General features: G+C 48.1%; 1 protein-coding gene across 3 annotated transcripts in view; it reads right to left on the bottom strand.

The window, feature by feature from the left end:
* Positions 1 to 27,158, bottom strand: part of ELMO2 (engulfment and cell motility 2) — a 310,978-nt gene that overhangs the window by 262,418 nt on the left and 21,402 nt on the right. The window contains exon 1 of one of the 3 annotated variants that reach the window (XM_078651888.1): positions 10,300 to 10,420. The exons of the other annotated variants lie outside the window; for them this stretch is intronic. The gene's annotated coding sequence lies outside the window, so the exon portion shown is untranslated. Of the gene's footprint in view, positions 1 to 10,299; positions 10,421 to 27,158 lie in introns of those variants that run through there. 3 annotated transcript variants of the gene reach the window in all.

Genomic DNA, 27,158 nt, shown 5'->3' with positions numbered 1-27,158 from the left:
CTGCCTTTGATACCGTGCCCCACCACCGCCTCCTGCAAAGACTTCGGGAGAGCGGCCTTGGTGGCACGGTACTTAAGTGGTTTGCCTCCTTTCTGGAGGACCAACAGTAAATAATTTGGTCTCCTCCTTTTGCAGCCCCCATTCCCCCTGTGAAGGTCGGAGTACCACAGGGCTCGATTTAGATCCAAACGCTTTGTAATCTGTACATGGCTCCCCTGGCCCACCTAGCTGAATTACATGGCGCAACAATCATTTCATTCGCAGCTGATACCAAACTGGTGTTTACATGTAACAAGGGTACTGACTTCAGGAGTGCGGAGATCAATAGATGTCTGACAGAAGTGTTTGCCTGGCTAAGAAGGAACCAACTAAAGTGCAATCCTGAGAAATCGGAGATCATCTACTTTGGGTCCTCCGCCAGCGACGTCTGGCATCAATGGTGGCCTGCAGACCTGTATCCTCCTGCTACCTCAGTTAACACAGTCATGAACTTGGGGGTCAAGCTAGATGACAATTTAGCTATGAAAGCCCAGATCCAAACAGTGGTGGTGGCATGTTTTGGTCTATTAAAAATGCTTTAAAACGTTTTCCCCTCACTAGCAGTCGCTCACATAACAAGCATTTACAATGCAACGGTTTCACCTTTGGAAAAGTTAGAGCTATTGGCATTGTAAATGACAACATTTTTATTTATGCGTTGGCTTTGACAACATAAATAAATGGCATTGTCATTTACAAAACCAATAGCCTAATCTCTCGCAAATGCGACACCTATTGCATTTGCACCCACACACACACACAAAACCGGGTAACAAGCAGGCAACAGAGGCAAGGACCAACCTCCTTTAAGCTTAGGATGTCAAGATGAAATAGGAAGCATCCCACACGTAAACAACGATTTTTCAGTATCTATGAACGTAAAGAAAACAACCAGGGAGAAGAAATAGGACTACAAGTTATACATTTTTCTTCATTGCATCATCCGGGTTTCTCACTGAATAGAAAGACATTAAAATACTTTTAGGAGCTATTATAGACGCAAAGTAACTAGAATATTGCTTAGTCTGGAGAGGATGTCCTCATTACAGAAAAACCTCCATCTGAGCCAAACATCACAGTCTCTGATAGCGTTGGATGTGATGACCTCCCACATTCATCTACCTCTGAACGTCAGATTGCATATTCTTTTATTTATTGCAGCATTTGTATAGTGCATCTGTGAAGGTCTAGAACAATAGAGTTGTATTTTTCACACATGGTCTGGCTGCTAATTGTAAGGCAGCTCTGAGCGAGGCCGATTATATAAATGGGATAGTAGCCAGTATAGCGTTCCTAGCATCAGTCATTCCGCAGCCTACCAGGGAATCACAGCTCCAGGCACCAGCAGGCCACTCACCTTTGGAAGAAGGGGGCGGGTGTATCTGGATCCAGTCTCCTGCAGTGACTGGCACCCGTCCACTTGCATCCGGAACAATTACTGACCGTGCCAAGAGGTCTGCTTATAACCCAAAGTGCCTCTTCAGTCTCTGATGGGTCTAGGCACCCAGTAAGTCATCATACATGTATTCTGTCATTCATACATCAGCCTCTGACTCATTCTTGCATTCAACCACTTACCCATCTACAATAAAACAGGCTCACAAACTCACAAAAGCAAAATAAGTTAAAAGAAGAAAAAAAGAAAACCTGCCATTAGCTACACTTCGCAGGCCTATGCTTGCGATCCAAAAATACAATTACATTTAGAAGACGGTGGATGTCTGTCAGTGATATTATACATGTTGTATCGTTGTTTAGGAGCAACGTGCTGGGCATCTTGGAGTGGTAAAAGCAATGATTCATAAACAATGCATAACACCATTCCAAAATAACTATTTAGTAAACATTGTGCTGGCAGCCACCTTCAATCCAGTCCCAGATTAGGCGGCGCTGTCTAATCCCACGTCTCTTGTGTTGTTCTCCTTGTTTCCAGTTTAGGGCGCACGCGCACCATTTCAGTGTAGTCCGTTTGTTGTAAATAAACTTTGTGTGCCCTCTGTGCAGTGTAACCTGCTCTGCACTGAGGATTGTACACTCTTTGTTCTGGAATCCATCGACTGCTAATCTCGGGCCAATATTGCATTGTCAACAAACTGCTCTGCTGTGTCACCAGTCAATTCACTATTGTCGTGTGTTCGACCACCCTCTCGTGCATAGCGCTCCGAGACCTGCTAGTTCGGAGTGTGCGCTTTATAGAACAATAAAAGGATCTTTGGCGCGGCCAGTGGGCAGTCGAGGCGCCCAGGCCGGGCATTCAAGAGCACACTCTCTAGCTCATAGAAGTACTAGTCATCTGCTGGCCGCTTCAAAGCACTGCAGGGGGACAGGAGAGGGTTGTATGGAATGGGTGCCGGGAATGGGCTGTATGGCTGAATACGCCACTTCGAGGTGCTGATAGAGAGGAGAATCAAGTGTAGGGGTGCGAGAGAGAACCTAAGAGAAGAGGGGTGCGAGCAACAGAAGGGAACACTTTCTAGGCGTGCCGCTTTTCACTATTCAGAATTCCATTCACATCTAGAAACTGGACTCTAATGGACACTGTGAGGACATCCCGGCCGGCGAGAATTGAGATTTGGGGGGGGGGGGGGGGGGGGAGGGGGGGTGGAACACGCAGGACTGATTCTTTCTTTCAGGGAAATAGCCCGTTTCACACCGAGTTAATACCCGCGCTTGCAATCACTTTAAACAATGCATGTTGCTGTTAGCGCGATTATTTTCAATTAACCAACCTCGGAAGGATGAATTTATTTATTTGTGCGTTTTTATATAGCGCGGACTTTACCCGAAGGTGTCAGAGCGCTTCACAATAGGATGAAGGGCTTAGCTCGCCTTTCTATGGTTCTGATGTATGGCCCGCAGATTCCGGCACATCTGAACGGTGAGTGTTTCATTCACAGAACCTTCCTGCAGAATATCTGCACCCGCTGAATTTAGATGTTATGTTATGTTATTTATACACTTCTATAGCGCACGGCCACTCCACTAGATGGTTAAATGTAAGTGTGTATTGTTGACACGGGTGTTGGGGGGGGGGGGTGGAACACGCAGGACTGATCCTTTCTTTCAGGGAAATAGCCCATTTCACACCGAGGTAAAACCCGCGCTTGCAATCACTTTAAACAATGCATGTTGCTGTTAGCGCGAATATTTTCAATTAACCAACCTCGGAAGGATGAAGGGCTTAGCTCGCCTTTCTATGGTTCCGATGTATGGCCCGCAGATCCCGGTACATCTGATCGGGGAGTGTTTCATTCACAGAACCTTCCTGCGGAATATCTGCACACGCTGAATTTAGATGGTTAAATGTAAGTGTGTATTGTTGACATGATCAGTGGTTTTCTTGAAATTCTTGCGCCCCGCAGCATGGACCAGCTTTCGACCCTCGTGTCCAGGTGATGCCCGTAAATGAGACTGGCCGGAGCCCGCCGCCCCCTGCTGGAAAGGCACGGACAGCGGGAGGGGGGCGGGAAAGGCACGGACAGCTTGAGGGGGGGCAGGAAAGGCACGGACAGCGGGAGGGGGCGGGAAAGGCACGGACAGCGGGAGGGGGGACGGGAAAGGCACGGACAGCGGGAAGGGGGCGGGAACGGCAAAAGCACTCACCTGGACTTCTTCCGGCGGCGGTCGGCCTGCAATGACCAAAACAAACCTTCCCCCCCAAAAAAAAAAATAGGAACCGCCCACCACCGCAATGACGTTGTCAAAGGGGCAGGATGAGAAAAAAAATCGCCGGGAACGCCCATCAATCGCCTCGCACAATGACGGACGCCTCTCTCTTCCAATAGCTAGCCTCCATTTATGGAGCTAGCCAATGGAACAGAGAGGCGGGACTTTTGTCCATACTAGTAAACGAAAGTTTTCGCCTTGCGCGAAAGTCTGCTACGCAGCTTTCGGCGAGGCGAAACCTAAAAACTGTAGTCCAGGCTCTTATTGTCTCAAGGCTGGACTATGTCAATGTTCTGCATCTGGGCCTCCCAGAAGATCTACTGACCCGGCTGCTAGTGGCTCAGAATGCGGCAGCCAGGGCGATTCTATTGTTAGGCCCTAAAGCGCGGGTTACCGCCCACATGAAAGCCTTACACTGGCTGCCGGTCTGGAAGAGAATCCGGTTAAAAGCATTGGTATTGGCATTTAAGGCCTTACATGACACCGATGCATCCTACATTAGAAAGAGAGTCCAGCACTACATCCAGGGCAGAAATCGGAGAACGTCTTCGCGGCAGCAGGCGACTAGTCCAAAGTTTCTCCTTGCCCGCAAGGGCGGCCTTTCCTGTCAAGTACAGGCCTCCCATCTGTGGAATCGCCGGCCATTGTCACTTGGACAGGAGCAAGATTTACTCATTTTTCCGAAGAGGTTAAAAACCTGGCTTCTTCAGCAAAAGCCGAAAGCCTCTCCCTCTACTAGTATAGTTAAGCCCACAGTCATGAGGTCGTTTAGCGCCGGGACCCTCTTCTGAGTATCCGTGCGCTTTTATAAATACCAATTTACATTATATTACAGGAGGAATAGTGAAGGAAGAAGAAAGGGGAAAGGAGAGATAGGGAGAGAGGGGAAGGGACAAAGGGAAGGAAGGGAAGGGAGATGAGAGGAACGGGAAGGAAACGGGTGGGAAGGGGAAAGAAATGTAGACAAAAGTGCAGGAGGAAAAGCGAAGGAGAGATAGGGAAGGGTAGTGGAAAGGATAGAAAACAATGTATGAAGGGAAGGGAGACTAGGGACAGAAGGGCAGAAGATAAGAGGTAGGGAAGAGGAGGCAAGAGGGCAGTGGAAGAGAAGGGAAAGGAAGGGAAGAGGGAATGAAAGGGCAAGGGAAATAGAGAAGGAAGGATAGGATGGGAGAGGAGAGGAATAATAGAGAATAAAAGAAAGTTATGAAAAGGGGGTAGGGAAGGTGAAGAGGGGATGGAGTGGAGAAGAAATGAAATTAAACATAGGGAATGGGAGTGAGGTGACCTGAAGGGGAAAGGATAAATAAGGAAAGGGAGCAAGGAGTAGAGGAAGGGAACAGAAGGGAAGAACATGAGAAAAAAGGGTTGAAGAGAAAGGAAGGGAGAGGAGAAATAAGAGGAGCAAAGGGAATGGAAGTGAGGGGAGGAAAGCGAATAGAGAGGAGAAATAAGGAAGGTGAGAGCAGGGCCATGAGGGGAAAGTGGAGGGACGGAAGGTAAGGGGTGGGTGAGAGAATAGGAGAAAAGAAGGAGGAGGCAAGGGGAAGGTGAGGAAAGGGAGCGGAACGGAGAGAAGGAAGACAAGGGGAAGGGGAGGCAAGAAAGAGAAGGCAAGGGAAGAGAAGAGAGCAGAATTGGAGAGAATGGCCAATAGGGGGAGCAGAGGGAGGGAAGAAAATAGAAGGGAAGCGCGTGAGAATTGAAGGTAAAGCAAAGGTGAGGAAAGGGAGATGAGGGGAAGTGAGTACAGAGGAGAAGGGGGTAAGAAAGGGAGAGGGGAGAGGGAAGAGAAACAAGAGGAAGGGGGGAAAGGGAAATGAGGGGAAGGGGAGGAAAAGGGACACGAAGGGAAGGGAATGAAAAAGGGAGGTAAGTGGAAGTAAGAGTGGGGAGGGAAGGAAAAGAAAATGTGGGGAAGGAAGGGATAGAGAAAGGGAGAGAAGAATGGAAGGAATGGAGAAAGAAGAGGTGAAGGGAGAGAAGAGGTAAAGTGAGGGAAGAGGTGAAAGTGAATGGAGATGAGAAAGGAATGGTGACAAGGGGAAGGGGAGGGAGATGAGGGGAAGGGAAGGGGAGGGAAATGATTAGGAAAGAGAGAGGTGAATGGGAGGGGGTGGAGAGGAGAGGGGAATGGAGGGAAGGGAGATGAAGGGGAAGGGGAGAAAAAGGGGAGGGAAGTAAGGAGGTGAAGAGGAGAGAAGGGGGAGGAAAGGGAACAGAAGGGGAGGAGGAAAGGGAACAGAAGGGGAGGAGAGGGGAGATGGGGGATGGAAGATAGAAGATACAGATAGGCAAGGGGAAGTGAGGGGAATGGGAGACGGAAAGTGGAGGCAAGTGAGAGGGGAAGTGGAGGGGAGGGGAGGGATGGGATGGGGTGGAAAAGAGGATGGGAAAAAGGGGGAAGAGTAGGGGGATGAAAAGGGAGTGAGAAGGTACGAAAATAAGTTGGGAAGGGGAAAAAAGGGAGACAAGGCAGGGGAAGGAAGGAGAAGGGGAGGTAAAGGAAACAATGGGAACAGGGAAAAGAGGTGGGAAGGGATAGAGGAAGGGGAGGGAAGGGAGAGAAGGGGGAATAAGGTAGATTAGGAAATGGGAGATAAGGGGAGGGGAAGAGAGAGAATGGGAGGAAAGGGAGAGAAAGAAGGGGAGGGAAGATAAGGGAAAGAAGTGGAGGGAAGGGAACAGAATAGGAGGGGAGAAGGGATAGGATAGGGAATGTGGGAGGGGCAAGAAAGGGGAATGGAGCAACGAGAGAAAGTGGAGGGAAAGGAGAACAGGGGAAAGGAAGAGGAGCGGGAAAGGGATAGAGGAAGGGGGAGAGAAGACAGAAAAGGAGAGGGAGAAAGAGGCGAAGGGAATGGAAGGGCGCTGGGAAGGGAGACGAGGGAAAGAAAAGGAGGGAAAGGAAAGGAGGGAAAGGAAAGGAGTGGAAGAGGGAAAGGAGATGAGAAGAGAGAGGATGCAGAGGGAAGGAAGAGGAGGAAGGTATATGAAGGGAGAGAGTAAGGGAAGGGATGGAAGAGGTGAAGGTGAATGGAGAGAAGACAAAAAGGGAGACGAGATAGGAAGGGAGACAAGGGGAGAGAAGAAGAGAAGGACAGTGAAGGGGGGACATTAAGATGAGATGAAGGAGAGGGAAGAGATTTAGAGAAGGGGATGAAAGGGAGCTGAGAGGAACAGAAGGAAAGTGGCGTGAAGGAAGAGGAGGTGAAGAGGAGAGAAGGGAGAGAAAAGAAGGGAGAAGGGAGGAAAGAGGGAGAGAGGATTCAGAGGAAAGGAGGAGAAGGGAAACGAGGGAGATGGAAGAGGAAAGTAAGTGAAGGGAGATACAGACAGGCAAAGGGAAATGAGACGAGGGGAGGGAAAGGAGACTGAAAGCGGAGGCAAGTGGAGGGAAGGAATGGGGTGGAAAGGAAGATGGGAAAGCGATGAGGGTAAAGGGAAATGAGAATGCAAGGGGACGGAAGGGAGGGAGATAATAGAGAAAGAAGGGTGGAGGGAGGGGAGATGGGAAGGAAAAGGGGATTAGGTGAACAGGAGGGAGAAGGGAGACAATGTAAAGGAAAGGAGAAGGGAGATGAGGGAAGGGGAGGAAAGAAAGGGGGAAAGCAGAAAATGAGGGGAGGGAAGGGGAGGAAAGGGAGAGAAGAGGGGGAAGAAAGTGACGAGAAAGTGGAGGGAGGTGAGTGGGGAAGGGAAGTGAGTGGGGAAGAGAAGGGAATGGACGGGGAGCAAATGCATGAGTGGGAGAAGAGGGAAGGGGAGGGAGGAGAAGAAAGATGAGGGGCAGAGAAGGAGGGAAGGGAGAGACGGGATCACGGGGAACAGAGATAAGAGGGATAAGAGGGAAGAGAAGCGGAGAAGGGGAGATAAGAGGGAAGAGAATGGAGACAAGAGGAAGGGGAGAAGGGAAGATGAAGTGAGAGTGGAGGAAGGGGAGAGGGGGTAGGGGGTAGGGAAGGGGAGGAGAAAGGAGATGAGGGGAATGAGGGGCGGGAAAGGGCGAAGGGAGACAAAGGGAAGGGGAGGGAGACAAGGGGAAGGGAGAGGGTGAAGGAAGGAAGATGTCAAGGGGAGGGAAAGAAAAGTGACCAGGGCAATGGAAGAGAAGAGAAATGAGACAATGAGGTGGGAAGGGAGGGGAAGTGAGAGAGACGGAGGGAAGGGGAAAAAAGAGGGACAGGGGAAGCGGAGGGAACGCGAGAAGAGGGGCAGAGGAGGGAGATGGGAAGGGCAGGGGACGCGGAGGGGGAGAGGCGATAAGGGGGGGAAGGGAGAGTAGAGGAAGGGAGAAGGGAAGGGGAGGACAAGGAGGAGAGGAGGAAAGGGAGAGAGCAGAAGGGATAAAATGGGATGGGAGAGACGAGGTGAATTGGAGGGAAGGGAGTGAAGTGGGAAGAAGGAAAGGGAGAGGAGAGGAAAGAGAAAGGGGGAGAGAAAGGAGGAGGAAAGGAGATGGGGCAAGAAAAGGAGGAAGGAAGTGGGAAAGGGAGTGAGGGAAGAGTGAAGGGAATGAAGAGGAAGGGTAGGAACGAAGGTGAGAAGAGGGGACTGGACAGAAGAAGGGAGGGAAAGAATAGGGTAAGGAGAGAGGAGGGGAAGGGGGAAGTGAGAGCAGAGGGGAAGGGGAGAGGAGGGAAGAGGAGAAAAGAGGGGAAGGGGAAATGAGAGCGAAGGGGAGAGGAGGGAAGGGAGAGAGGAAGGGAAAGGTGGGAGGGACGAGGGGAAGGGAGAGGTGGAAGGTGAGGGAAGGGAAGGGAAGGGAGAGGTGAAAGGGGAGAGAAGAGGGGAAGGGAGAGGTGAAAGGGGAGAGAAGAGGAGAAGGGAGAGGTGAAATGGGAGAGAAGAGGAGAAGGGCGAGGTGAAAGGGGAGAGAAGAGGAGAAGGGAGAGGTGAAATGGGAGAGAAGAGGAGAAGGGAGAGGTGAAAGAGGAGAGAAGAAGGAAGTGAGAGGAAAGGAGAGTAGGAAGGGGATGGAAGGTAGAAGGGTTAAGGGAGAGCAGAGGGGGATGAGAAAAGGGGAAGGGATGAAAGGGGAGGAAATGGATAGAAGAGGGGGAGGGAGAGGCGAGGGAAGGGAGAGGTAGAAGGGTTAAGGGAGAGAAGAGAGGGAAAGGGATGAAATGGTGCCGAAAGATGGGGAGGAAATGGATAGAAGGGGGAAGGTAGAGAAGGGGGAAAGGTAGAGAAGGGGGAAAAGTAGAGAAGGGGGGAAGGGAGAGAAGGGGGAAAGGGAGAGAAGGGAAAAGGGAGAGAAGGGGGAAAGGGAGAGAAGGGGGAAAGGGAGAGAAGGGGGAAAGGGAGAGAAGGGGGAAAGGGAGAGAAGGGGAAAAGGGAGAGAAGGGGAAAGGGAGAGAAGGGGAAAGGGAGAGAAGGGGGAAAGGGAGAGAAGGGAGAGAAGGGGGAAATGGAGAGAAGGGAGAGAAGGGGGAAGGGAGAGATGGGGCAAGGGAGAGAAAGGGGAAGGGGAAGGGAGAGAAAGGGGGAAGGGGCAAGGGAGAGAAATGGGAAAGGGGGAAAGGGAGAGGTGGAACTGGAAGAAGGGGGAGGCAAGAGTAGGAAGGGGAAGAAAGGGAGGGGTAGAAGGGGAGGTAGAAAGGGAGAGGGGGAAGGGGGAAGGGAGGGGTAAAAGGGGAAGGGAGAGGTAGAAGGGGAAGGGAGAGAAGAAGGGGGAAGGGAGAGAAGAGGGGAAAGGAGAGAAGGGGGAAGGGGGAGAAGAGGGGAGGGGGAGGGAGAGAAGAGGGAAAGGGAGAGAAGAGGGGAAAGAGGGGAAAGGAGAGGGGAAAGGAGAGAAGAGAAGAGGGAAAGGGAAAGGAGAGAAGAGGGAAAGGGAGAGAAGAAGGAAGGAAAGGGAGAGAAGAAGGAAGGAAGGGGAGGGAAGAGGGAAAGAAGGGGAGGGAAGAGGGAAAGAAGGGGAGGGAAGAGGGAAAGAAGGGAGAGAAGAGGGAAAGAAGGGGAGAGAAGAGGGGAAGAGAGAAGGGAAGGGAAAGAAGAAGGGAGATGGCAAAGAGTGAGGGAATGGGCAAGGAAAAACTGAGGGATGTGGAAGAGAGCAATGACAGGAAATTAAGAAGAGATGGGGGAAGGGAGGAAGGAAGGGAAAAAGAGGGAGTGGGTAAGATGGAAGGGGAGAGGATAGAAAGGAGGGGGGAAACGGAGGTGGGAGAGACGTGGAAATAAGTGAAGGAACTGAATGGAAGGGGAGAAGATAGAGATAAGGAGGGAAGGGAGAGAAGGATGAGGGGAGGGGAACGGAGAGACAGTGAAGGGTGAAGAAAAGAAAATGGTAAAGTAAAGGAGAAAAGAAAAGAGAAAGGAAAAAGGGGACTGAGGAAAAGAAAAAGATAAGAAAAAAGATGAGGAAAGGAAGAAAAAGAAAATGAAGGTGGTTGTCAAGGGACTGGAAGGGAGAAGAGACGAAGGTAAAAGGGCGGCTAAGTTGATGGGAAATGATGGAAGAAGAGGTAAGGGAAGAAAATGGAAAGAAAGGGGATGGAATTGAAAGGAAGGGACAAGTCCATTTCAGGTTAGTTTTCAGTTTGGTTTCAAGTTAAGTTTTCAGTTCACTTTTCCTTTGGTTTACTTACTCACCTGGTCCCCTTAGCTGAAACCCACCCCGACCGCGTTCCTGTTTGGAGCCAGCTAGGCCCCTGCATCGTCGGCCTCTCGTTGACACCGTCTCCAGCCGCCACAAGACGTCCACCCCGTCCGGTGTCCTCGAGTGAAATGCTGCAGCTCCCTGGCTACCAGGCTTTTATACTGAGGACGCGTCACAATGGAGACTTTTCGACGTGTCATCGCCGCTCTATGGGTAATGCCATGTGTTTCACTTTAAAAGGGGGCGGGCAAGGCGCGGGGTTAGTCAAATTTCTTGAGAAAATCCAACTATTAAGTCTTTAAAAATTATTCTGGGCGAACCTTAAAGACGTTCCTGTCCTACCTGACATTCTTCCCCAGCAGTGGTCTCTCCTTTTGTCTCTCCATGGCGGAGGCCTCCCCTCTGCAGGTGCCCTGGACCTGGTGACATCACACTGGAGGCCCGGTGACATCACAAGTGTTCCATTCACAGGAGTCTGCTTATGGTGCTGCTGGGAAGGCACGGACTTTTCACATGAATTTGAAATGCAGGTTTCCTCAGTCTTCGTTTAAAAAAATGATATTTCAATTTTTTGTCTCACTCATCGTTTAAAAATTAATACGTTCATCATATGATTCTATTTATTTCATAGCGTTTAGTATAAAAAAAATTTGTTCGCAGTGCCACTTAAAAATAGCTTATTCATCTACAGGACCGAACGCGTGACCTGCGAGTTACACATCTCGGCAGCGGGCTATTATTCTAGTAAACCGCGTTAAAACTTCAGAGACGGTTACCACCGCAGAGCACATGTACCAATTTCGGTTCGGGTGCTGTGTGGCAGTGATGGGGGTAAGGAATAATATTTTGGGTGGTACTTTGGGTCTACAGACAGAGGTCCGCGCATCATGTGTGCTTTGACATTATATGGCGTACAGAAATCATTCCATTAAACATAATCCTCAGAAAGCAAAAACCTTTTACATGCTACCTATCGGCACATAAATAAAGCTAAAAAAAAAAAGGTGCGTCCTCTTTGAAATTCATTGTAAAATTAGGTTTTTAGGAGGGTGAGAGAGCGCAAACTGATAAATGTATGAGTACATCACACTTATCTGTAGTAAGCATAATTCATGAAGAGAAATGCCATGAGTGCTAATAGTATCTGCAATTATATCCTAAATGTATAGCTAAATGTAGAGATTTAAGTAGGTGTGGAACTAATACAGAAATGTGTGACATTATATGACTTTATTAGACGTGATTATTTTGAATCCATGTCGTGAAGCTGTTACAACATAAGATGGTATGCGGTAAAACGCAGAACGTGGTAGGCCTCAGGGCCAGAGCTGGAGGGAAAGGGAAGGTGGTTCTTTTCACGACACAGATTGTTTTAAGGTTTTTGGTCATTGCATTAAATAGGCCATGATTTATAGAATTGGTTACTTAATAATAGAATAAGAGTATTAACATGTTTTAATTAAATGAAGAAGTTGAATGCTATAATCATAATGAGAAATATTGTAGGCCTGAAATGTTTTAGCATTGATTTATACGTACATGTCTGGGCTGAGAAATGTTGCAAGCCTTTTTAGAAGTCTATGAGAGTTGGGTTCTTGGCGGCAGATATCTGTCTGCAACAGGAAAGGGGGGATCCAATTATAAATGAATGAATAGAGGTCTGTTCAGTAGACGGCCCAGACATGGAGGAGGGTTTTGGAATGTTTAAGGGGTATCAGCGGGCCGGAGAAGAATCTGAGAAGCAAGGTCAACTCTAACGTCTGAGGCCCAATACAAAGCATCATGGAAAAAGCCTGAAGTTGCACCACGTGAGAGGCGTTTCGCAAGGGGCGTCTCAAATGTTGTTGACTGTTTTGTATTAGGGACAGCACCCCTGGGTGGAGTTAGAGCAGAGACCTGAGGACCCTTTAGAGAGCGGATGGGTAGGCAGAGAGGGGTCATGACTGGAGAACTTTAGGTTTTCACCAAGAGACTTAGAGTGAGTGACTTCCCTTGGGGGTCATTCACTGCTGACACCTTTGTTAGGTTGGGATTTGGTTAAGTAGGGATACCATCTAGAACAGGGTAGGGACGCCTAACCTGTGTTTGTTTTCCTCCAATCTAAATGAAGGAGCGATATGCGTCTATGCTGATAGCTTTACTATTTTTAGAACTTGTGTTAGTGATTTCTGTCGCTCGTCTGAGGGCTTTTCGAGAGCACATGTATGTAATTGGACCTGTGTATCTCGTGAATCTCATTCTGAGATGCCTGTATTTGCAGCTCATTATATCTTTACAATAAACTTTTGAAAACTAGAAGTTGTCCGTGATCTTTGAGAGTAGAGTCCTTTCTTGGGTGAACTAACTTGGAGATAGGTGTACTGTTTTCTTCCAAGACAGGCAACAAAGGTTCAGTCGACCAGATCGAGGTTTGGATCAATAGATATAAGGTATCGATCAAAATCTCGCCCTTTCAGTTGGTAGCTATAGAGGATGGTTGCCTTCTTGAGGACGGTGACCTAGGCCAGGTTAGCTTACCCCAAGGCCCCTAGAAATCGATGATCAGAAGAACAGCCCGCAGACGAAGATCCGGATGACGTGAGACAGAAAAAGCAGCAGTATCGGTTGAGAGTGAGTATAAAGGGTTATGCGTGTTAGATTGCGGTGTTTTGTATTGTATCTATGTTGTAATGTCTGGCGGAGTTGAATGTCTGTAGAGTGACTGTGGAACAGGTTGTGAGCGCGCGCAACCGGTGGAAATCTTAAGTTCAAGGAGAGCTTAAGTGGTTCGGGTGTATCGGACACCCAGAGTAATTGTCAACTAGTGTGAAGGGGGTCATGAGGTACCATTGACCACCCGAGAGACCGAGATAGGGGGAACGTAAGAGTGAGTGCGTGAGTAACGGACGCTGGTCGGAAGTTACTGTGTGTGTAAGCAACCTATCAGAGAGACGATAGACATCTCGTCAGTTGTGTTGACAATTACAGATAGACTGTGGACGTACAGTCGAGAGAAGTGACCGCTTGGTCGGAAGTAGTCATTTTTCGGTGTATGAATGGGACGCATGCATAACCGGGAGACGAGTTGAGAAAGGAGGGGTGCTGCTGCGAAGCGGAGAAAAGAGACGTCAGGTGGTGTCGCGCAGAGATTGGCTGACCGGAGAAAGACCGCGCTGTGATAGGCCAGCTAGCGAACACGTCACACAGGGTCGCGACGTGATTGGCCGACAGGAGAAAAACCGCGCTGTGATAGGCCAAGCTAGAAAAGCCGCGACAGGATTGGTAGATTGTCATCAGGAAGTAAACAGAGTAGCGAGGCTGGATTTTGTGCGCATAATTATGAAGTGTTTTAAATGGTTGAAAGCGCTGTTTAAGAAAGAGAAGGGAGGATCGTATGAAGGGGAAGAAGCCCCGCCGGAGGGTACGCCAGCTCGTTATATGGCAGTAAATGTTGGGTTGCATACGATCCTTTGGATATCAGAGTGGAGTAAGATTACTGAAGGAAATGAGGAACTGACGTTCCCGAAGTACGGGACGTTCAGATTAGAGGTGTTACATCGATTGAAATCAGTCATGACCTCAAAGAGACCCTTGCCTAGACCAACCCAGTTCGAAGCCCTTGATGCCTGGCTTAGGGCAGCGCATGAAAGGAATATGAACAGACGACAAGAAAGGGTGAAACGATCGGTAAGGGCAGTACAGGATGCCAGGTGGGATGCGGATGCTAAAAGATGGAGAGTGCATAATTTGGAAATAAATAAACTGTACCCAGTGTTAGAGGCGCCAGTAAATAAAAGTCCCCTGGAAGAAGATGATGAGAGCGAAACAGAGGATAGCTTGATAAACAGATTACTGACAGACAGGCCACCCCCGTATAATAGAGCAGGGGGAGAGGTCGAGAATACTGAAGGAGCAAAGGGGGGCAATGCAGGAGAGCATAGACCGCTTCCCAGTTCAGAGTGGGATCCTGAGCCAAAGAAAGAGTTGCTCCAGCCTAGTCAGGTGCAACAGGTAGTCGGTAGGTTTGTGGTACAAAGAGCGCCGGAAACGGAAAGCGTCACATCCTACCCATTACCAGATGCACTACAGGTACCTGTTACCATAGGTCCTATAATATCGATATATGACCAAGAGAGAGCAAAAGGGGAAGAACGGAAACGGAAAGACAGGGAAAGAGCAGAGCAGGCAAGGAGGAACGATACCACTAATTCCCCAAGTCAGATGCCGATACCCAGAGAGTGGAGTACACCGATGCACACAGCAGGGGACCCGGGAGGAGATCCTGGGGGCCCTAGATGGCCAATGGATCTGAGGGGATCTGGACGAAAATCCTTTCAAGAGCTAAAAGAGTACATGAAGCAGTGGGATGAGGCAGTGAAGGCTCAAAAGTGCATCAATGCTGCAGAAGCAGAAAGGGAAAGTCAGGACAGCAGAGCACGGACTCACTGTGGGGCTGGGGAGAGTAGTCCGGAGTGGGACTGTAGAGGGAGTAGGGGAGTCACCCATTGGGCCCGGAGTGGAGGTAGAACAGACCTAGAAAACGGGGGCCCCGGGAGTGGAGGGGTGGCGTGCCCAATACTCAGTGAAGGGGAGAGGAGAGCGCAAGAGTACAGAAACAGCTTTAAATGTCCACACTGTGTGCCAGGCACCAGAGAACAGAATGGGAGTTGTGAGAGGTCGCACCATAGTCCCTGTGATGACAGAAATGAGCGCAGCCCAGGGAATATGGGGAACCAGGAAGGATCGTATCAGATACTGAGTGATACGAGGCAAAGGGAGTGTAGCGACCAGAGGGAAAAAATCAGAGAGGTGTGCGGTGAGAGGAGAGAAGGAGAAGAGAGTGGGCAGAGAGAGAGCAGGGATAACAGGCCCGTGTTCCATCACCTTCCAAGATCGGATGGCCGAGCATGGGACCTGGAGAGATGGGAGCGAGGGAGGCCACCCATTAATTCTCCTGAGCCCAAACGCAGAGCTCGAAGTTGGGATGGTAGGGAGACCAGTGAACCCCCTTCGAAAGACATATTGCGAGCTGAGATAAAAGCCAAAAGACTCGATGTCTCCAGTTTAAGGTCAGATCTGGATGACATGGTAGATGGTACCCTGCCTTTAGAAAGAATGGAAATGTATGAACAGGATGAAATACTGTATATGGCAAAGGACATCACTCGAAAGGCGAGAGCAGCCCATGAGAAGTTAGTCGAACTAGCAGGCAAATATATGGTGGACTTGTCAAGAACCAAAGCATTACAGGGTAACCACAGGCTACATTACTCAGATCGGGACCTAGATGAGAGGAGAACGATTGGGCTGAAAACACACATAAGGGAACTGATTACTGGAATAAGGACATGGAGGGCACTAGATAAGTGGGAAGAGAGGTGGTCCAAGAAAGGGACTGGCAGAAGAAGCATGATTGGTATGACACCAGGACAGCAGGGAATAGAAGCTTACCCTTTGCGTGAAGTTGCAAATGGGAACTATGTACATGTCCCTTGGAGTAGGGGAGATTTAGCTGCTTTTACCACTTCTTTCCCCAAGCTACGAGAGAACCCTGTGGAGTGGTACAAGCAAGTCGAGAGGTTTGTAAAAATCTCCAAGGTCCTATGGATAGATCTGAACACGCTGTTTGACATTGTAGTACCAGGAGATCTGTGGACAGCATGCAAGGTTAGCGCTGAGTGGCCCACAACGGAGCCAGAGAGAGATGCCAAGACTAATGGGCCGTCTGAGATTGTGATGGCAAAATTCGAGAGAGTGATGACTTGGCTGAAAGAGAAGGTGCCAATGCAAGACATAGATTGGGTCAGAATAGATCGAACAAGACAGGAACCCAAAGAGACAGTTCATGAATATTACGAGAGATTGCTGAAGGCATTTAAACAGTATAGCGGCTTGGATGTAATGGATCCAAAAGACATAGGGCAATTCGTGTCCAAGTTCGTCCTGGGACTGAGACCGGATATTAGTTTAATGATTCAGCAACACTCGATTTGTTGGCAAAGTAAACCCCTAGATGAAATACTGAGATATGCCAGGTACTGCTGTGATGAGGTAGACTCCAAGGCTAAGAAACTAAAAGAAAAGCTGATGGTGGTACAATTGCAGACAGCAGGAAAGGGGGGACCGCAACAACAGCAGCAAGGGACAGGTACAGGAGGTAAGAAGCAGTACAGTCAGAACAAGGGTAATGAGGAGAGTACTACCTTTAGACCCAGAGTAGACATAGCTACCTTGAAGAAAACGACTAGGTGCCACCAGTGCAACGAGCTGGGGCATTGGAAACGCGAGTGCCCTTACAATGTAGAGATAGGAGAGCAAGAGATAGAGGAGGAAGAGGTCCAAAGCGCGCCTACAAGAGGGGTAACGCCATACCAAGGAAAGGTGCTCAAAGGGGGGGCTCCTCCCCGAGCCCAGTTCCCGCAACCTCCTCGAGTAGGGAGTATGGGAAAGACCTATAGACAAATGCCCCTGTTTGTGGAAGGGGAAGAATGCTATTATGTGGACCCATTAACCGGACAGAGAGTGGAAAGAGAAGACTGCACCCTCGGGGCAGCCTTAGAGGTAGATCAGAGGGGACCCTATGTCGAAGCAGAAGTAGCAGGGTGCCCTACGACATTTCTGGTGGACACAGGAGCCACTAGATCCACGATCAGATCAGCTGCAGTTCCAGACCTGCCCATGTCTGGAGAGACCATACAGGTGGTAGGGGTCGCAAACAGGAGAATAACCAGTCAATTGACAGAACCGGTGCAGGTGAAAATAGGGAAGTACAGCGATGAGCACCAGTTTGTGGTTTGCGATTCAAGTCCTGTGTGTCTGCTAGGAAGAGACCTGTTGTGTAAATTAAATTGTACTATATACTGTACACCTCAGGGAGTGGAGGTACTGACAAATGATGATGATGCAGATTTCAAAGTCGCAAACTCTAGAATATGCGTGGAGCTGTACCCTACTTTGACAGTAGACGAGCTTCCCTGGGATTTGAGAGAGACAGTGGCATCAGAGGTATGGGATTTCACTGGGGAAGAGATTGGATTGGTCAAAGGGGTGGACCCAGTGAAAATTGTAGTGAAACCGCATGCTGAGTTCCCAAGAACACCCCAGTATAAATTGACTCCAGAAACGATTGCAGGCATAAAACCCGTGATCGAGTCCATGATTAAACAGGGAATACTGAAAGAAATCGTGGGTAGTCCATGTAACTCCCCGATTATGGGTCTGCAGAAACCAAATGGGAAATTTCGGATAGTGCAGGACCTTCGAAAGATTAATAACATAGTCGTTTCGTGTTGTCCAGTGGTACCGAATCCATCAGTGATACTGTTTCAGATTCCATTCCAAGCTGAGTGGTTCACTGTGATCGATCTTTGTCAGGCTTTCTTTTCGATCCCTTTGGACGAAGATAGCCATTTTCTTTTCGCATTTAAACTGGAAAATCGCGTCCTAACATGGTGTCGTATCCCTCAGGGGTATACAGAGAGTCCATCGATCTTTAACCAGCTTCTGAAGAAAAATCTTGAAAGTCTAGTGCTGCCCCAGAAGTCAGTTCTGGTCCAGTACATAGACGACCTCCTTGTGGCGTCAGAAACAGAAGAAGCTTGCAGGGAAGACTCCATTGCTTTGTTAAATCACCTAGCTGCCAATGGGCACAAGGTGTCCCCGGGAAAATTGCAGTACTGCCTGACAGAAGTGCAGTATTTGGGACACAGAATTGAGAAAGGCAAACGAAAGGTGTCACCAGACAGGATAGAGGCGATCATGAAAATGAACGCGCCTAAGACACAGAGAGAGGTCAGGATGTTCCTAGGGATGGTGGGCTATTGCCGACAGTGGATCGTGAACTTTTCATTGAAAGCAAAGCCCTTGCAAAAACTGACGCACAAGGAGGTGAGTGATCCGGTACCATGGGACAAAGACTGTTTGATGGCGTTCCTACAGTTGCGAGAGGACCTGTGTCGTGCTCCGGCATTGGGAATGCCTGATTACAATAAACAATTTTTTCTTTACTGTTGTGAGAGAGAAGGTTGCGCGTTGTCTGTGTTGGTCCAAATCCATGGGAATGCCCGTAGACCAGTTGCTTATTTCTCGGCTACTTTAGACCCAGTAGCCGCAGCGTTGCCCGGATGTCTCAAATCCGTTGCTGCAACGGGTGTCAGCATTGAGAGATGTGAAAATATCGTCATGGGGCACCCGTTAGAGGTGTGCGTGCCACATTCTGTTGAACTGTTGATGACCAGGACCAAAACACAGCATCTGACCAACAGCAGGCTCACGCGCTATGAGCAAGTTATTCTTGCTGCAGAGAACGTGACCCTCAAGAGATGCTCTGTTTTGAACCCTGCTACCTTAATGCCACTTCCAAATGATATTGATGATGATGATGAATATACAGACCATGACTGTCTCGATGTGACTGAACTATGCACCAAACCCAGACCCGACATCGTAGATGAGCCACTGACCGACCCAGACGAAGTTTTCTTTGTCGATGGCTCATGTGTAAGAGACGAAGTTGGGCAGTTGAGAGCAGCGTATGCTGTTTGTACAATTGAAGGAGTTGTGGAAGCAGGGTGCCTGGAAGGAGTAAACTCCGCTCAGGTAGCCGAGATTATTGCCCTGACACGTGCTTGCTTAGCAGGCAATCAAATTCGAGTCACCATCTACACCGACAGCCAATACGGGTTTGGGGTAGTTCATGATTACGGGCAGTTATGGTCTCAAAGAGGGTTCATGACTTCTTCAGGCTCTCCCATTCGCAATGGAGAGTTTGTGCGCTTGTTGTTAGAAGCATTGCAATGTCCAGCAAGTATCGCAGTTGTAAAGTGCATCGCACATACCAAAAATGAGGACTTTGTTTCGAAAGGCAATAGATATGCTGATGAAGTTGCGCGGTATTGCGCAGAACAAGGTTACTCTTTCACAGAGGTGGATGTGGGTGGAATAAATGTAAGAACTGAATTAGCCATGATACTGGAAACTGTTGATACTTGGGATGAATTGTCAATCATGCAAGAAAATGCTCCTGATTCTGAAAAAGAAACATGGGAAAAGGCAGGATGTGTAATGGGTGAGACCCATTTTTGGGTCTCAGCAGACGGCAGAGCAGTGTTGCCCAATGAGATGGTGAGTCCAATGGCTAGACTCATACATGGTCCAGTACACTTAGGGAGAGACGCTATGCTGAGAGTGTTTAGACAGACTTGGTACAATCCTAAGTTTAGAATAGCAGCAGAAGCAGTGTGCCAGCGTTGTGTGACCTGCCAGCAGCTGAACGTAGGAAAAAGAACACCAGTTGCACTAAGTCACATAGGAAGGTCTGGAGGTCCATTCAACAGAATGCAGATAGATTTCATTGAAATGCCAAGATGCAACCGCCTCCGCTATGTCCTGGTGGTTGTTTGTGTGTTCTCCAGATGGGTTGAGGCATACCCTACACGTAGGTGCGACACCCTCACAGTGGCTAAGTTACTGCTTAGAGAACTTATCCCTCGTTTCGGGGTGCCGGCCTTTTTGGAATCAGATAGGGGAACACATTTTAACAGCGAGCTTGTGAAGATGATCTGTGTAGCACTGAATATTGACCAAAAGCTCCATTGCAGTTACCGACCAGAAGCCTCAGGAATTGTGGAACAGATCAATGGAACGATCAAGTCCAGAATAGCTAAAGTCTGTTCCTCAACGACCCTGAGTTGGCCTGATGCCCTGCCATTAGTCCTCATGAGCCTTCGTAGTACCCCAGACAGAAGAACAGGGTTGTCACCACATGAAGTGTTAATGGGGAGAGCAATGAGGCTGCCATCTATTCCAGCTACTGCATTGTTAAATATCACAGATGATATGATCCTGGACTATTGTAAGGGGCTGTCTGACGCCATGCGTTCTGTGTCCCTTCAGGTGCAGGCTGCAGAGGTTCCAGCGTGCCAGGGCCCGTGCCATGACCTGTATCCTGGGGACTGGGTCCTGGTGAAGAAACATGTGAGAAGAAGCTGCTTGGATATTCGTTGGCGTGGGCCCTACCAGGTCATCCTGATCACCAACACAGCTGTAAAGGTGGGAGGCCTGCCCAATTGGATCCACGCGTCACATACGAAAAGGGTTCCAGCACCTCTGGAAACAGCTCCTCTCTCGGATGGACGTCCAGCTGAGGACCAAGAAGCCATAGAGGGGGCTAGCCAAGCTGTAGAGGTGCCAGCGGAAGCAGGGAACGAGTCTGACCAAGCTGAGGACGGTCAGTACAACAGCGAAACAGAAGACGCTACAGAAGGAGAAAATAGCTGGGAGTACGAGTCTGACCCTGACAGGTCTGAAAGAGAGCGAGAACAGACCAGAAGGAGAAGGAGCAGAAGGGCACGTGGAGAAGCTAATTGGCCGCAAAGAAGGAGCTCTAGCCTGAGGTCAACTCCAGAGTTAACCCTTCCTCCGATATCAGAAGACTCAGACCCAGAAGAAGGTGCTCAGGGCGCTGAAGCACCGGACCGAAGAAGGTCAAGAAGAGTGCGTGTGCCTAACAGAAGATACTCCACACCTGAGTGGACATATCTGGCGACAAATGTCTGTGAAACCGGAGACAGGGAGGATCCGAGCGGTGGTGGTGTCCAGTTCTGAGCCCATTATCACCGTGGAAATACGATTGTTGGTACCCGGTGTCGAACAAGAAGGGTCACTAACATTCGTGCTCCCCAGACCTCCCCGCCTCAGCAAGTTAAAGCACATGTTTCTTACAGAATTGCAATTCCCCGACTTTGGTACAACGATAACAGCACATGAAGAGCACACTCTTCGCTTGGAAATATTGAACTATGCTATTGAAGCTGCAACCACAAATCTGATAGTTGACTGTTAAAGGATTTTGTAAGTAAAGCAAGCAGAAAAAGAAGATTACCTAGCGCCCAGGAAGCAGAGAATTTTAGGGAATCCCTTGAGTTGATGGAGAAGGGCTAGGGTTGTCTTTTTGAACTGTTAAAGGACTTTTGCGAAAAAGGCTGTCAGCCTCCAGCTGTGTGGATTCTAAAGACAAAAAGGATTTAAAAAAAAAAAAAAAAAAAAAAGACTGTAAAGGAACGAGAGGAAAGGAACTTTTTGCAAAGATAAAGAGAAAGCTAGACTGTCTGACGAAATGGAGGCCGGCACCCCGAACCGCAGAGCTAAATGTATAATAGGTACACTAATAGTAGGAGTGATAATATTAATAGCTTTAGTGGTAACAATTTCTTATGTAAAGGGACATGAAGAAGAGGTAAAGGTAACTGATGTGAGTTCTGCAGGAACGCTTACACCTACTGTTGCAGGTGAGAAAAGGGAAAACACTCAAGAGAAAGCGTTATTGGCTGCAGAAGCCCGCAGGTTACATGTAGACGAGTCCCAAGGAGACTTTAGGTCAAATGCTTATGCTAAACTTTTGTATGAATACGTGGATGCCATGGAGGTTAAGGATTGCTACGTCTGCATGCAGTTGCCGGCGTCTGTAGATGAAGGAATTCGATACCATCACCTCCCTCTGACATATGGCATTACATGTAGCTTATTGCTTAGTATATTTTATGAGAGAGATAGTTTTGAATACTATTTCTCTAATTATGATTCAGTGTTGCCAGAAGTCCCAAATTATAAGCAGATGAATAAATGGGATTACTGGAAGAGTGAAGACAGATTGGCCAAGTTCTTCATTCCTTGGATTACCTTAGATACTTCACATGCCCGTAGAAATAACCTGACATGCAAGGTGTCAGAAGTCGAGAAGAAGTTCATAGGGCAGGTGGATGATCGTTACAGGAGACAAAAGATTTTGAAGAAATCAGGACAAGGGAAAATAGATTGGACCGAGGAAGAGAAGTCACATAAGAGAAAGGGTAGTAGTGGTCCAATAGCTTTAGATAAAGCGCAGAGAGGAAAGTTATGTCTTCACCGAGCCAAAACGTATTATGAAAATGTATACGTGGGTGAAGTTGACTGTGAACATGCTTTTAATTTAGAGTACTACACTAAGGATTTCCTGAAGGGAATGCAAGTGATTCCAAATGTGTATTTTGTATGTGGAAGAAATGCTTACGTGAGACTACCTGACAACTGGTATGGATCATGTTACTTGGCAATTGTCTTCCCCAAAATATATCATGCACAAGACTTATTGATCATTGAGGGCCAGACATCAGCGAGGGGAAGGAGAGATTTAGGCGATGCAGAAATGGTTGGAGATGTTTTTGGAGCTATGTTTCCTCTTTTGGGAATAATCCTTAATGATGTTAAAATTAGACGACTGGCAACAGTTGTCGACAGGTTGTCTGCCAGCACTGCTCAGTCCTTAATGCTGGTAGAAGGAGAGATGCAATCGATAAGGGCTATGGTTCTTCAAAATCGTCTTGCATTAGATGTCCTATTAGCAAAAGAGGGCGGAGTCTGTAAGGCTTTGAAGGTTCAGGAATGTTGCACTTACATTCCAGACCTTTCAAAACCCCTTGAGAAAGTTATTAAGAACATAACTAATATTCACAAAGAGATCGAAGACTTGAGTAGAGAAAATGTCTGGGAAAAGGTGGGCCACGGAATGAGTACAGTTGGAGGGTGGTTTTCCACCTTAGGCAAAAGCTTTATTTGGTATATCCTAAAGCCTATCATCATAATATTGATCTGTGGGATAATATTGTGGGGATTGGTGAGGGTATTCAAATGGTACAGAGCAAGAAAGTCAGAAAGGGCCCAAAGAGAGCAGCTGCAGAGATTGGCTGCCATACAAGATAATCAGTACAGGAGCCTGAGAGCTCTGGAAGCGCAGAGAATGCCAGCAATAACTGCAGTTTAAATGTTAGTGATGACCCCGAGAGGTCATCAAAGGGGGGAACTGAGAGAGCGCAAACTGATAAATGTATGAGTACATCACACTTATCTGTAGTAAGCATAATTCATGAAGAGAAATGCCATGAGTGCTAATAGTATCTGCAATTATATCCTAAATGTATAGCTAAATGTAGAGATTTAAGTAGGTGTGGAACTAATACAGAAATGTGTGACATTATATGACTTTATTAGACGTGATTATTTTGAATCCATGTCGTGAAGCTGTTACAACATAAGATGGTATGCGGTAAAACGCAGAACGTGGTAGGCCTCAGGGCCAGAGCTGGAGGGAAAGGGAAGGTGGTTCTTTTCACGACACAGATTGTTTTAAGGTTTTTGGTCATTGCATTAAATAGGCCATGATTTATAGAATTGGTTACTTAATAATAGAATAAGAGTATTAACATGTTTTAATTAAATGAAGAAGTTGAATGCTATAATCATAATGAGAAATATTGTAGGCCTGAAATGTTTTAGCATTGATTTATACGTACATGTCTGGGCTGAGAAATGTTGCAAGCCTTTTTAGAAGTCTATGAGAGTTGGGTTCTTGGCGGCAGATATCTGTCTGCAACAGGAAAGGGGGGATCCAATTATAAATGAATGAATAGAGGTCTGTTCAGTAGACGGCCCAGACATGGAGGAGGGTTTTGGAATGTTTAAGGGGTATCAGCGGGCCGGAGAAGAATCTGAGAAGCAAGGTCAACTCTAACGTCTGAGGCCCAATACAAAGCATCATGGAAAAAGCCTGAAGTTGCACCACGTGAGAGGCGTTTCGCAAGGGGCGTCTCAAATGTTGTTGACTGTTTTGTATTAGGGACAGCACCCCTGGGTGGAGTTAGAGCAGAGACCTGAGGACCCTTTAGAGAGCGGATGGGTAGGCAGAGAGGGGTCATGACTGGAGAACTTTAGGTTTTCACCAAGAGACTTAGAGTGAGTGACTTCCCTTGGGGGTCATTCACTGCTGACACCTTTGTTAGGTTGGGATTTGGTTAAGTAGGGATACCATCTAGAACAGGGTAGGGACGCCTAACCTGTGTTTGTTTTCCTCCAATCTAAATGAAGGAGCGATATGCGTCTATGCTGATAGCTTTACTATTTTTAGAACTTGTGTTAGTGATTTCTGTCGCTCGTCTGAGGGCTTTTCGAGAGCACATGTATGTAATTGGACCTGTGTATCTCGTGAATCTCATTCTGAGATGCCTGTATTTGCAGCTCATTATATCTTTACAATAAACTTTTGAAAACTAGAAGTTGTCCGTGATCTTTGAGAGTAGAGTCCTTTCTTGGGTGAACTAACTTGGAAATAGGTGCACTTTCTTTCCTTACAGACAGGCAATAAAGGTTCAGTCGACCAGATCGAGGTTTGGATCAATAGATATAAGGTATCGATCAAAATCTCGCCCTTTCAAGGGCCGAAATATTAGGAACCCGGATGGAGACAACATCAGGAGTGTATAGCTCCTAGAGGTCAGCACCACTCCTTCCAGCTTCTCCTGTACGTTCAAGCAGCAGGCATTTGTAGCGCTGGGTGTTGTTTATCCTCTGCACAGACAGCGCCTGGCGTTCACGGTAGGCGCTGGATCTTAGAGGTGAAGAACAGTGGACAAGGCCTTGCACCCACTCCTCTTCATCTGCACACATCCGGACATGGGTACAAATCACTGCACAAACTAAAATGCAAACACTTTTCTCAGGTTTTGCTCCATGCTCCCTCTTTTCCAAAGCTGCTTTGAACAGTCTTTAAATCCGTAGTAAGCAAGGGCGGGCTGTGCACCTCCTTTCAAACACACAGACCGGGGAGGTTGAGAAGGAAGACGAGCACTAACACGGCCCCAGAGTGCAGATTTTAATGTTTTTGTTTAGGAAAGTGCATGCCTATCAATTCTCTGCCTTTTTAGTTTTAATAGCCATTTGTGCATGGACCTGCTCCTGTATAAGAACCAGCTTAGGGTTGTTCTCTTTCACGTGACCTTCTGAGGCTACGCCCCAGATAGAGCCTTTGTGTAAACCGAAGCTTCTTCCAGCAGAGAGCACAGAGGCTGGCACCAATCAGAGCACCCACAACATGGGCACAATGAAGTGTGACACCTCTGCACAGCTTCCTCCCCGAACCAGCAATTAAAGTCCGACAAAAGAGCAGGTCTGGCCAAGAGGCTCCCCACCTTGAACAGCAGGAACTACATACAGCCCGGCCCTCGCCACTACCATCGACCGCAAGGCCGAGCTCAGGAGAATTCATCTTCAGCCCCTTGCAAACAAAGGTCATGGAATGTCCAAAGGTAATCCCGTCTACCCCCTCACTTCAGTGCAAGGAACTCCACTTTTCGCCTACAGGAGTGAAAGCAACATATTTCCATGCTCTGCCGAGGCTCTCCTCGCCTCCATCATGGGTCATGCTAAACCAAGAACATAAAAAGAAATCCACTTTGCTTTTGCAATTAACACAACAGTACAAACTTCAAGGGTTTAAGACTACATCAGTTCCAGCATTGGCAGTATCACCTTTCAATGTTTACATTATTTTAATTTACCCCTATATTCTCCTACTTTGCTATGTTTGCAAGCTTACTGGTTCCTTAGCTGTATACATCTTATGATATTTCCCAATAGCTGCATCCAACCATTTACACTCCCAGCTCCTGAGCTGACCAGTTGTCCTTGCTGTTTCTACATTGCTTCATCCTTAGATTGCATGCCAGCTCAAAAAGACTCGCCTATACTGATAAAACCCTACATGAAAAACTGACCGACTTCTGTTTGTCACCTCTTTTTTGACTCTCAGATAACTCAGTCTTCCATCTAAACATGCTCCTCTCTCTGAACATAATCTCCTCTGTCATATATCTTTGCTTTAATCTCTAGTATTGCCTTGCTGTAAATTGTTCACATCTCATTTCAAAGAGGACAATAAACTCATTTATAAGTAATACACCTGCTTGCCCTCTAGCTTATTCATCAATGCAACCAACCATCTGTATGAACTCAGATACCCCTAATAATGATCACACACAACTCCAATGGATGTAATCTACCACAAAGAAAAGAAAGTGAATGCATGGAGCAGTTTCCAGGAGCGCACAAGATTAATCCAAATAACCAACAATAAACTCTAACCACTAACCTTGGTTATCCGGAGCAGCTTGTGGCCCAGCGTAAAGCGCTTAAACGTCATTGTCCTGGGTAGTAAGCGCTACATAAATTCAATTGCACTTAGGCACATTGTCAGAGGTGGCTTACACAATGCCAGACGCGGAACAGCAGTGAGGCTATGAGGCCTTTAGCTCCACCCGTCAGCTGCGGGGGTGGCCTCAGTGGCGGCTCCTCCTCCAGGTGGTCGCCTCAGTGGTGGCTCCTCCGCTAAGGCAGAGGAGCATCGGCCCACCTCTATTTGAGCAATGTAAAAAAGAAAATGATAATAAGCCATTATTACCATTGTATTTTTCTGAAAAGGATTGGAGCCAGGTCGGGGAGGGGCGGGGCTGAGCACAGCGAGGAGTAGTTTTTGCACTCCCAAAGTTAGCCCGATTATTTGTCTGGCCCTCTGGGGCCGGCCAAATAATCATGCGCACTTAGAATGTTCGCTACAAGGCTATGTTGCACCCCCCCGTGAAGATCATGCCCAAGCTCCCTGGTACTGCCAGAGTGGCCAAAGAGGCCGCTCAGACCAATCACGATGCTGCTCATACAGTGTTGGGATTGGCTGGGAGCCTGGGTGCTTTCGGAGCTGCCCCCGCCCCCATACCGAAGCAACCACCACTGGGTGGCCGAGAGGCTTACCTCATCCGAAGTATTCCTCCATCTTCCAGACACTGCTGATCCCGCAGGTGGCACATCCAGCCTAAACGGCTGAAGTAGGCACCTAAAGCTTACATTTCACTGATCCGCGCCCGGGAACAACAACGGTTTGGAGGTCTTAAGCTTGCGCTGAAGCCGACCCCTTTTGGATTTACAGATGTTCGTCCTGGGCATCCGAAGGTTGGATTGCGCCCTTTCTCCGATGCAGATCCCAGATCCACGCAACGCTTCTCACAGACTC

Source organism: Lissotriton helveticus, chromosome 7, assembly GCF_964261635.1.
Source record: "Lissotriton helveticus chromosome 7, aLisHel1.1, whole genome shotgun sequence".
Lineage (NCBI taxonomy): Eukaryota > Metazoa > Chordata > Amphibia > Caudata > Salamandridae > Lissotriton > Lissotriton helveticus.
The sequence above is the reverse complement of the archived record's forward strand: the minus strand, read 5'-3'. Positions and strand labels throughout refer to the sequence as shown.